Source organism: Chenopodium quinoa, unplaced genomic scaffold (assembly GCF_001683475.1).
Source record: "Chenopodium quinoa cultivar QQ74 unplaced genomic scaffold, ASM168347v1, whole genome shotgun sequence".
Classification (NCBI taxonomy): Eukaryota; Viridiplantae; Streptophyta; class Magnoliopsida; order Caryophyllales; family Amaranthaceae; genus Chenopodium; species Chenopodium quinoa.
The window spans coordinates 1,295,169-1,307,888 of record NW_018742963.1 but is presented as its reverse complement, the minus strand read 5'-3'; positions in this window follow the sequence as shown (position 1 = coordinate 1,307,888).

Below are 12,720 nucleotides of genomic sequence, written 5' to 3'. Positions count from 1 at the left end.
CTCAATACGATTACGTCCACTGAAGTTCTGTACTAAGGCTAATAAGGTAGATTTTAAATGGATATTATTTTAAAGAAACCAAATTTAAGAAACTTTCCATACTTCACAATCAACAAGATGAAATAACAATGAGACAACAAACGGGCATAGTCTATCAATCAATATTTTCTGTGACAATTGATAAACCTGAGTTTCAAACTAGAAACAGCCTAATCCTGCTAGTGAATGACAAATTTGACTAAGCAATGAAAAATTAAAATAAGGCATTACCCACTAAAGTCAAGCAACTCTAACTTTGAAAAGTTGTAAGCAACAGCAGAAACAAAAGTATTCTTAGTTCCTTGAATGAAAGGAAACATCAACCAATAACTCCAATCGATAACATCAACCCACACTCTAATTAACTACAAATAAAACAATAAAAAGCACATCTAAATTTCAAACTTACTAAATTACTCAAACAAAACATGATGGTGAGATAGTCCCTTAAGTCTACCTAAGAAACAACCTTCACAAAAAACACTTCAAAAATAGTAATGGTGAAATCTTAAAAGATTATTAAATAAAAAAATAAAAAAAAAATCATGCATCATGGCTAGCCAATTACAACAGTTGTATTATATTTGTGCACATATATTATTATATCCAGATAATGTCACATCAACAACACAAAAACAAACCGTGTATGAAGTTAAATGTTAGATCCAATATTAGCAAATAAACCGAAGCCCACTACTAGATTATATGAAGCATAATTACCAAATTTAAGAACAAACTAACATATACCAGATTCAAAACTGACAAAGTTTCGGGTAAATTTTTATGGATACTCTTCATTTTATCAAGTTTAAGGTTTCATCTGAGCATCCCAGCTTAAGGATTGAATTTATAAATAGAATCACTCGACCTGTCGACTACGAATTAGAATAACTAAGAACTCATACTGTCATACTCCGTTAATCGACCAAAAAATACAGTAGAGTTTGGTTAGAAGGGAAAAATCTGTCTGGGTTTATGAAAGCAGAAAATTCAGTGGAATAAGGGAAAATAAAATTAAAAGCCACATTTACAATAAAATAACCACATTTAAATAACCAGATTATTCTAAGCCATGTTTCCTTATTATCGGATATATAGAACTAGCTAAACTAGTATCCATGATAATTACAATTTTCAAAACTAAACAAAAATTGTATTGCATCTAAAAATTAGATAAGTAAAATACATTAATCCGATTTCTTAATTAATCAGTGGAACCATTACCCAACAAAACCCCACAATCCGGGTTCAGTTTTTTCAACCAACAAATTCCATATTACATATAGAATTAATTAAAAAAGCCCAGAAAAATTAAATCTTGAAATTAAAATTGTAAAGATACCCGAGCACAATGAGACGAGCATAGAAAGTTCCAGCATGAGAGAATTGTGTGTTTTCCGAATTGTGAGCTCCAACATGTTCATTAGTGAATTGGAGCTTATTATCCCGACCTCCGCCTTCACGCCTTGTAGTGGCGGGTGTAGCGGCAGTGTTGGGAATCTACAAAATTAAAACCCTAATACACGCAATTCTTACAAATTAAGAAGAAATTAAGAACAAACTGACCGAGCAAATTCGAGATCTAAGAATATGTAAAAAAACGTTAATTTCTAAAGTAAAACAAAAAAAAGGAGAAGTGGTACTAGAGAATCACCATTAGCTTTGTCGAGTGAAGGTATGTAACCAAGGCCATGGCAGAAGAATCTTAGTGAAGAAGAGTTGTGCACTTGCGGCGGATTGAGTTGAAGGAAAGATAAAAGGAGTGAAGGGTTTTCAATTTTAGGGAAAGTAAGAGGGACCAAAGTCTAATGAATATAATGTGTCTATGTTATATTTTAATAATATCCTAATGGCCGTGGCGTTAGACCGCTCTATTGCAACGGCAAACTCACAACTGTTGTGTTAGGCTCTACTATTAACCAGCTGATTTAGTAGACCATGCTAATGCAACGGTAATCAATGCAGCAAAAATGTCGTAGTGCATACGATAAGGGACACAATTAGGGACAAAGCAAAGTAGGGAGCCGCCAACAAGTTTTTAAGGAGCTTGTAAACTGTTCATAGATCGTTAAAAGGCAACCACGAATAAGGGACAAGGATAGGCAACAACGATTGACCCGTGAAGGTTACACCCCATTCATCATCCATGAGATTACTAAATCCATATGATTCGGAACCACGAATGGAGGATTGGGGATGATGGTACGAAGTGAGTCATGGAGTCACATTTGCCCGTGTTGGCCTCTACTCGATTCTATAATGAAAAGTGTTTCCTGCGATTTCAAAGGCATACAAACAAAGACTTAATTTGCCCCAAAATATTATTAAGCTAAATTGGTTGAATGTTAATGCAACATATAATTCTAATTATTAGTGAATGATTAAACAACAAGATTAAAAAGGAACCTAAACCTGTCATCCAAATTATCTTATTAGTCGTCGTATTTAATTACATATTCCCTTTAACATGCAATATGGTGATCAATAAATATAATTAAATCAACATCAACATTGGAAGCAATTTAACCATAAAACAACAATTAGTATATGAAAAACGTAATAAAAAATTGTTAGAAATATAATAAAAACAAAAGGAACATGATTTCTTACTTTGATTGTTTTTGCTTGAAAATATAAAACAATAAACACGTTAGTAACTTCAAGGAAAATAATAAACAAGAATGGAAATTAAATTAAATTAAAGTAAAGTTGATTTGGGGCCAAACCCTCAAACAATTCTACCTTTCACGCCTTGGTTTAAGTTTAGAACCTTGGGTAAAGTACGGACTCCGAGGAGTGCTTAGGGAATGTATTGTGAAATAATAAGGAAGGCTAGTGTTTAGGCTAAAGCATAAGAGAGAGAGAGAGAGAGAGAGAGAGAGAGAGAGAGAGAGAAAGAGAAAGAGAGAGAGATAGAGAGAGAGAGAGAGAGAGTGAGTGAGTGAGTGAGTGATTTGGTGCCCCGAAACTGAGAAATCAGCCTCGTATTTACAGAGAAAATGCGAGGGCTGAGGTACAGAACCCTAGAAATGAGAGAGCCGCGAAAAATAAACCCTAGAAATTTCCGCGTCACGGCAGAATTTTCCGTGACTCGGTGTAGTTTGCCGTAACACGGCAAAGAATACCGTGGTGCGAAATTTTTGCCGTGACACGGCAAATCTCTTTTCTGGAATTCCGTCTAAATTCATTCTTATCTTTTTGTTTCACATTAAGTATGGAATAATTTAGGTGACGTTTCAGTGTTCCGGGCTTAATTAGGTTTAGGGTTTTTAATATTTATTAATCGAACTTAATTAATAAATAAAATGAAATGGATTAAAAGGGTTTGGGTTGAAATGAGGGTTGGACTATGTTTTGACTAAATACTTGGACTGATCCGTTGACTGATTTGTTGAATGTGTTTGACTGAATATGGATTTTAAGCACTCCCGAGATTAAATAATCGACCCGACCAATAATGGCGGTGAAGGGTTGTTCATCATCGGGTTTTGTTTTGGGGAGACATTTTTAGGTGTCTACACTCTACAGTGCCTATCAAAGTGCCACGGTTGTTCCTCCATGACATGCCATTTACCCCTCTAATGGTGGAATTGAAACAAGAACAGGTTCTTTTCAATGCAACCCGTTTCCATTCCGTGTTTAGGGTTTGAAATACGCTTCATTGTTGAGATTAAGGCATTCATATTGACATGTCGATCAGTCCAAATTCTCCCCACCACTCCCAACGACACCTTGGCTTTCTCCTCTTCCTCGCCCTCCACAACCCAATCTACACCATCCTCATTATCACTGGATAATCGATCCTCCAAACTAGTATGCTCTGGTTCATTATTATTCGCCATTGAAAACAGCCTCGAAAAATCAATATCAAACTTTCAAAGAAGGAAGAAACTAGGAACCCTAGAAAAGCCCTCCCAAGAGTCGCACTCTAAAGGGAAATAAAATATGTCCATAGTCTCACTTATTAGACTTGTATTTTGGATGATTTATTAAAGCAAACAAATAATGGAAAAAAAAATTCAAATTAAACTAGTAAAATCCTCTAAATATATTTGATTTAGAAGGAAAAAAGGCCCAAACAAAAAAAAATTGTAAAATAGATAAAAGACCCCTAATTAACATTTAGTCTTTCGATTGAGAGTGATTTTCATATATGTAGCAAAATAGCACCATGTTCTTCAAGCAGCCGAATTAATCTAATTAAAATTTCGGGAGATAATTCGATATTTTCTAATAAAAAAAGAGTTTTGAAATGAATCTCCCTATTTATTCAAATTGGATAATATTTAAAATTCTAATTAAAATTTCGAACCCTAATTTTTGCCCAAAAATAATTACTTGGATAGAAAATAATAATTTAGATGAAATCAAAAGCTTAAACTTGAAATTTACCTCAAATCGAACTAAATACCTTAAAAACATCAAGGTTTGTTTTTGAAAATCATCAAAATTACAGGTTTTGTTGGCAATTAAGTGACGAAACACTACCTTAACAATTACGAGCAACCAACGATTATGGATAAAGAAATATCGCGGTGGCAAAGCGACAATGGTAACAAAGGCAGAGTTATGGTGGTAGGTTCGATCCGGCAATGGTTCATAAGAGAGGAGGAGAAATGAAGAAGAGAGTACATAAGAGAGGAGAATTTATTGGGTTGAGGAGAGAGAAGCAGAAGACAATATGAGAGAGTTAATTGGTTTGGATGAATTTGGATGGAAATGGTTCTTAAAACTTATAGTTTTTTTTTGTGATTTCAAGCCCTATACACCTAAAACTACCTATTATTGACATGTTATGAGAAAGAAAGAGTTCATTTGGTAAGAAATAAAGAAAATGGGCAAAGTAGAAGTCACTTAGACCATATTTGGATGAATTTTGGATGAAAATGGTTCTTAAAACTTAGTTAATTGGTTTTTTTTTTTTTGTGATTTCAAGCCCTATACACCTAAAGCTACCTATTATTGACATGTTATGAGAAAGAAAGACTTCATTTGATAAGAATTGATGAAAATGGGCAAAGTAGAAGTCATTTAGGCCTTACTTGGTTCTATTTTGTTGAAAATGCTTCCTTAAACTTAGTAAGTTGCTCCTTTTCATATGTATATCTTGTAGGAGGCCTACCAGAAGAAGGTTGAAGAAGCAAGCACTCAAGGGATTTAGAAGAGTCAGAATGAGTTGTGTTGGGAGACTGTGGGTGGTCACAACAAGAAGGGTCGTGTGAAGGGACTTGGCCAAAGTGCAAAGCTGTACTATGGCAATCGGATGGGTCGAGTTTCCACGTCTTCACAGCAGTACATGCCTTCCGTTGTTTCTCAGATGCAGGATCAGATGGAGCATAGGGTGCAGGCTCTTCGCAGTGAAATCCAGAGTGAATTGGAAGTCGAGATGGAAGCCCGATTTCAAGCCCAAATGGCCGCAATAGAGAGGAGAAACCAGGAGAAGTAGAATGAGTTTATGCGTTGTTTCCAAGCGACACTTGTTCCACCGTTCAACCTCAGAGTCAAGACCCCAGGGACGACCCGGATAGTGGCAAAGCAAGCAGGGTACCCTGGCTATAGCTTAGCTTTTGTTTATGTAGTATGTACATGTACTTAATTTGGATTATGTTTTATGCCTGCATACAACATATATATATATATATATATATATATATATATATATATATATATATATATATATATATATATAAAATTTTATCTAGAATTAGGTGTAGGAGGTATAGGTTTCGATGGTGGTAATTCCAAAAAAAATCGATTTATTTGTTACATTAGAAGGTGAAATTCCGACGAAATTTCTGATAATATTATTCGTCGGAAGTTCCTTTTGTTGCAACGGAAAAATAATTTGTCGGAATATGACGACAGATTTTCAGATGGACAATTCCGTCGGAAATCATATATTTTCCGAGGGAAAATAAATCCATCGGAACTTTGCGACGGAAAAATGCATCATAAGATTCCGACGGAAATTTAATCCCTCGAAAAATACTGACCTTACGACGGAATATTTCCGTTGGAGACGTATTTGATTACGATGGATTATTCCGTTGGGAGAGGTACATACCGACGGAATTAATTTCGTCGGAATCTTGCGACGGATTCTCAATTTAAGTCAATCCATGCACCGACAGATCTAATTTCGTCGGAAATTCCGTCGGAATATGTTTTTCTAATGGAGAATCCCTCAGAAAAATTTGAATTTCCTACAAAATGTTTCGCGACAGACCAATTCTGTCGGAAAGATGATTTCCGACGGAATCTCAAATGATTTCGATGGATAAATCCGTCGAAAAACGGCTGTTTTCTAGTAGTGTGAAATGACAAGATTTTGGGTTTGATTTAAAATTCTTAAAGATCGACTAATTTTTTAAAAGGTATTGAATTGGACCAATTCTAAAACCAAATTCTTGGACTAGCTAAACATTACATTTGGCCTAATTCCAGCATTTCAAATGAAATGGACTTATCCAAACAAGCCATAAAGGAATTTAATATACTACTCATACCAACAAAATGCATCTTCTTTTTAGGGAGCTCATATGTTAAGATACTTCTCAATTAAGCGTGCTTGGATGGGAGTTTGTCTTAGGATAGGTGACCTCCTAGGAAGTTTTCTCAGGGTGCGTATGAGTGAAGAACAAAACGTGTCATAAGTTTTTTTGATAAATAAATCAAAATATGTACATGATGTTTTATATTAATAATAACAATAAATTAAATTTTATTTTTTGAAGGAACAATAAGTTTATCTGAAAAATAAAAAATCAATAAGTAAATAATTTATAAATTTCTAATCAATGGAAAGGAAAGTGTATAAATTAATATCAATTTAAAAAATTATATATAAAAGTTTCTTATAAATGTGATATTAGTATTTTAAATTCAAAAATTTGAGACATACTTGTGTGTCAATTCATTTCATTAAATTTTTAGTTACGCATGATAGTTTTTGATTTACTTTGTAAGTAAAAAAAAATAATCTTAGTATTGTCCATGCATGCCCAATCTAAACTAATTACTAATAGCGGGTGTTATTATTTTACTATTCACTACCCTTAAATACTCGTACTCTCTTATTTTCATATAATAGATTATTTCGGGTGCTTGTTGTCCATAAGTAGCTTTTTTGCCAATTTTTCCCATGTTAAATTTTGTGTATTGCTTTTACTATTTATGTTGTCTTTAAATATCTTTCTGTTACAACTTCTCAATTCCAAACATCTTTATTTTGCTTCCGTTATTCACTCACCCCTAACATTGACACGCTAGATTTTCGCCCTGTTCGTCGAGTTATAATAAAGTTTACTTGCTAATTAATAAATCATATGTACTCCATATTACTAAACAAAGTATGATAGCAATAAATAAATATAATCGAGAAAATTTAAAAAATTGGACCAAAAATAATATGTCGCGTGCTTCGCAAGGGGTTCAAATCTTATCGGACAATCATGTATATCAGGGGTGTTAGTTCGGGTAAATGGTTCAGTTTTTAGGTTGGGTTTATCAGTTTCAAGTTATAACAGATCGATTTGTAACGGGTTGAAATGATTACCGGGTCGGTTTAGGTGGGTTTGAAAATTATCGGATCAGTTCAGTTTGAATTTTTTTATTGCGGTTTCTATTTGGGTCGGGTCTTAATCAGGTCAGGTTGTAATCGGTTCGGGTCATAATGTTTTTGGGTTAAACCATGTCGGTTTAAGAAACAAGTTTAGCCAGTTTAAAGCAGGTTTTGGTTGAAAATAGTTCGGATCCTAATCGGGTCGGGTTGTAATCGGTTCGGGTCATAATTAGTTTGGGTTAAACGGGGTCAATTTGAAAACGGGTTTCTATTCAAAACAGATTGGGTGAAATCAGGTCGGGTCATTATTAGTTCCAGTCAAAATTGGTTTGGATTGAATTGGGTCAATTTGGGAAGTTTTACCCAATTTGAAGCATGTTTCAGTTCAAATCATATCGGGTTAAAGTCAAGTAAGATCGTTATCGAGTCGAGTTTATCAGATAAAGGGTAGGAACGAGTCAAGTTATAATCGAGTTATTAAGTCTTAAATAAGTTGGGTTTATCGAGTAGTGGGCTGAAACAGATCAGAACATAAATATATTGAGTTACGAATTGTAAATGGCTTAGTCATAATGGGTTATGGGATGTAAACGGTTCAGTCTTAACGGGTTACGGGTTGTAAACGGTTCAGTCTCAACGCGTGACGGATTGAAAACGATTTGGTCCTAAGGTTATAAACGGTTCGGTCACACTGGGCTACATGTTAGAACAGTTTAGGTTTATCGGATTTTTGCCAGGTTTAAACGGTTTTCGGTTTAAAATGGGTTGGCTTACTATCGGGTTCGGAGGTAATCGGTTTGGGTTGCTTTTGGTTTTGGGTTGTAACGATTCGACTTGATAAGGGGTCGGGTTATCAACGTTTTACACAATTCGGTTCAGTTCAGTTTTGGGTTGGAAAAAATTGGGTTGGGTCTATCGATTTTCCACTTCTAGAAAATAGGCTATTTTCGAATTTCCGTCGGAAACACCCTGTTTCCCATCGGAAAACGAGTTTCCGACGGAATTCCGTCGGAAACAGTTGTCGCAAAAGAATTTGTAGGAAAAATGACATTTTCTAACGGAATTTTCGTCAAAACCCGTTTTCTGATGGAATTCAGGTGTCTGAAGAGATTTTCCGACCCGAAAAAGTCCATCGAAAATTTCCGACGGATATTGTTCCACCGGAAAATTCCGACAGAATTTCCGTCGGAAAAGTCAATAAAAAAACAAATAAAAAACAACCCCACCCCTAAACCGTACCCCCTTCGCTCCTAAGCCACCATCAAAATTTACCCCACCAACATCGCAATTCACCCACCACCACCGCTTAAATACACCCCATCACTATCAAAACCACCCACCACCACCCAAATCCACCACCAAAACCTGTAACCTATAACCGAAACCACCCCAACCAAAACCAAAACCGCAGCAAACAAAAATAAACGAAAATTATCATAAAAAACAACGAAAATTACCCAAAACACTTCAAAAATATACAATTATTTAACAAAATTTATACATTAACATTACAATGACATCAATAATTAGCTAAAATCAGAATTTAAAAGGGAAAAAAAAAAGCTAGATCTACAATTTAACCTAAATTAAAAAAGATGTACAATACGGCAGTGTTGTTGCGATGGTGGCTTTTGTTGCGCAGTTGTTCTGCGATGTTGGTGTTGTTCTTAACGCTAGTGGTTGTTGTTGTTGTCGGTGTTGGCGCTGACGTTGGTGGTTCTTATTGTTGTTGTTGCGGTGTCGTCAGTCATGGTTTGAGATAGGAGGAAGAGAAAGAGGGGAAAGAACAGGTGAGAAGGAAGAGGCGAGAAGAAGCAGGCAATGTTGGTAGTTGTTGTTTCGGTGGTTAGAAAGAGGAGAGAAGGAAGAGGAGAGAAGGAGAAGATGCAGAAGAGAAGAAGGGAAAGAGAAGGAAATACGGAGAGAGAAAGAAAAAGGGGAAAGACATAAATAAAGAGGAGGAAAGTCAAAGGGGGGATGGGAGCTGCTACATTAGGGTTTGTGGTTTTAAAGAGTTTTGTTTTTTTTTTAAATAAGATTCCGACGGAAATAATAATTTACGATGGAAAAATTCGTCAGAATGTATATATATTCCGACGAATTTTTATTTCTTCGGTATTTTGCGACGCAACTGTTGAATTCGTCGGAATTTTCGATTTTTCCAACGGAATTCCGTGTCCGTCGAAACCCATCCGTCGAAAATAGGTTATTTTCTTGTAGTGTTCGATTTTCGAAAAACGGATTTTTAACGGTTCGGTTTCTTTTTGGATCGGTTCAAAACAGTCGAGTTTAATGGTTTAGGTTAGAAATTGACAGCTCTATATATATGAATGAAGTTTTTTTTAATCACTGCTCATACTTTATACGAAGTATGTTACTCCCTCTGTCCCATAATATAGTTCTTGTTTGTGTTTTTTCATGGTATTTAAGAAATAGGAGGAAAAAGTGGATGAAGTACATTAATAAAAGTGAAAAGTATAATCATAAACAAGAGTTAGAAAGAAAAAGCGGAAAAAAGTACAAGGCATGTGCAAAATTCAAGGGTAATTTAGGAAGTACAATGAATAAAGTTAAAAAGTGAGGATGTAATGATCTTTACATACTATCCAAAAATAGAAATAGAAACAATATTTTAGATCTCCAAAATAGGAAAACAGGAACTATATTATGAGATGGAGGAAGTACTAAAAAAGTATGTTACTAAATTAATATTTTTTTTTAATGCATGTTTATAAAGTTGGTCATTTGGATAACAAGATAAAGTTTTATGAAAGATAACAAAGTAGAATTTGATATATAGATGTGTATATATATATCTAATTTTGGTACAACCCATAAAAATCTACTTCCTCCGTTTTTTTATATTTGCAACAGTTTGACTTTTACACTGTTCACGTACTCTACTTTGACTAGTTTTAATGATTTATGGTTAAACAAAAATATAGTCATGTGAGATACTGTTAGATTCATTTCGATTTATACTATTTTAATATCTCATGTTCATAATTTTTACATATTTACAATTAAAGATATTAACAATTGAAATATTGTATTGAGCGTGAAAAGAGAAGTGTTGCAAGTATAAAAAAAAACAGAGAAAGTACAAACTAATTTAAATTGACTGAAATATTAAGTTATTACGTAGCTTATTCTTCCTATGCGTTGATGATTAACCATCTCTACTCATGACTCTTAGAGCAATGAAAATGGAACAAGAAAAAGTCAAAATATGAACAAGACAAAAAATAAAAAATAAAAAAAAAAAAAAAAAAATAAATAAATTGAAGTAGAAGAATTTTGTAAGAAAATACTCCTACGGTAAATTTCAAATTATGAAAAACTTTTTGAAACAAATGGATTTAAAAAACAAATTACAATAATCTTAATCTGCACTATTGTTTTTAAACTATCAATAGTCTATAGCTTGACTTGAAATAATATATTGCTTGTCTGTTGCCTTGTTGGTGGCTATGTTGATAGGTCAGGAGCTGATTTGAGTATGTTGCGGGACTAATTTGACCTAAAAAAAACGAGTTAAAACTCATATGAGACTAACTTGAGAAGGTAAATCATAATGATATGTTTATTTTTAACTAGTTAGATAATTAAAATTGATGATACTTTTGGAAGAGAAGTAAAAATGTTTGGAATATATCTGTAAAATTTCTTATACTATTATGACCGATCTTATTCATATTTTATACAGAATGCTTCACTTGACGCAACTTGATATTTTGACCGATCTTTCTATGTATCTAGGTGGAAAATGAATGTTCCAAAGTTAAAAACGAGTACATATTGCTTTATAGATAAGCAATGAATGGTGGTGGTAGCTAATTTAGGCGTATAATTCCTTTTGCAAGTGAAGTGAACCGAGCAAATCTAGACCTAAGAAGATGGTCCATGTGACCATGCAAAAGTAGGTACGGTGAATGGTATGCACCTTTGCTTTTAAAAGTGTAAAGAAATGTTTGATTACAACATCCACAAAAACCCAAACTACATTGAATTGAAATGGATGTTGCAAGATAAAATGGTATCCAATATACTGTATGATTGCTTAAGATTAGTTGTATCACCTTATTTTAAGGTATGGAAGAAGGCGCTCTACTAAATCGAAACCTCGCACAGATTAATTTAATTCATATAAGGGTTTAAGCTAGTTTCTGTATGAGTGAGGAGGATAAGAAAATTTAATTTCTACCTCTAAATGTCTTTAATAAGAATAAAATCTATATGTTTAAAGTAAGTTATGAAATACAACTCTTAACACTAGACCAAGTATTACTCTTATCAAGTCACGATTTGAGACAAGAGAATAGATGTATATGGACCGACCTATGCAAAAGTGCAAAATTTTTAACTACTTGCATTTGTTCTTCAAAGGTGATCACGAGCGTGGATAACAACATCCAATAGAATGAATAGACCAATTAGAGTGAATAAACCAATATTCACACGAGACAAAAATAGAAGGAAATTATAAAAGGTATTGGAGAAAAAAAAAATTATGTATATAGCGAGACTCAACTACAACTACAACTACAATTATGAGCATAAATCTTTTAAGCCATTTAGCTGATATGAAAGTTAGGACTACTTTATTACATTTGTGTAAAAAATGTCAGCTGAAAAGAGGACAAAACAATTAGAGACAATGTATGAATCTATAGCTAGGTATGGATTTACCTACGTTGCTTTTGCATATGTAATTGCGCGAGTATTCAACTTTCAATGTATCGAATGGGTTTGTAGCTCAGTATGATATCTACAAAGTAAGTAGCCACCAACAAGATTTTATAAATTTGTAAACTATTACTACCTCCGTTTCATGTTATTTGCAACTTAGGTGTATTATTTATGAGACATAAAATATTCTAAAGTTGCAAATAATATATAATGGAGGCAGTATTTGGATCCAATTCATGAGACAATCGAATGTAATGTACAACGAATGGACATTCATCTAGCAAGGCTACCCTCCTCTTAGATCTTAAAAAACTATGACTACATGTGGTATTTACACAGTATTGCGAGAAGACGTTCCTAATCTCTAACTTGTATCTTACATTTTTTTTACAAAAATATATGTACTACATATATACAAATTAGCAAATACA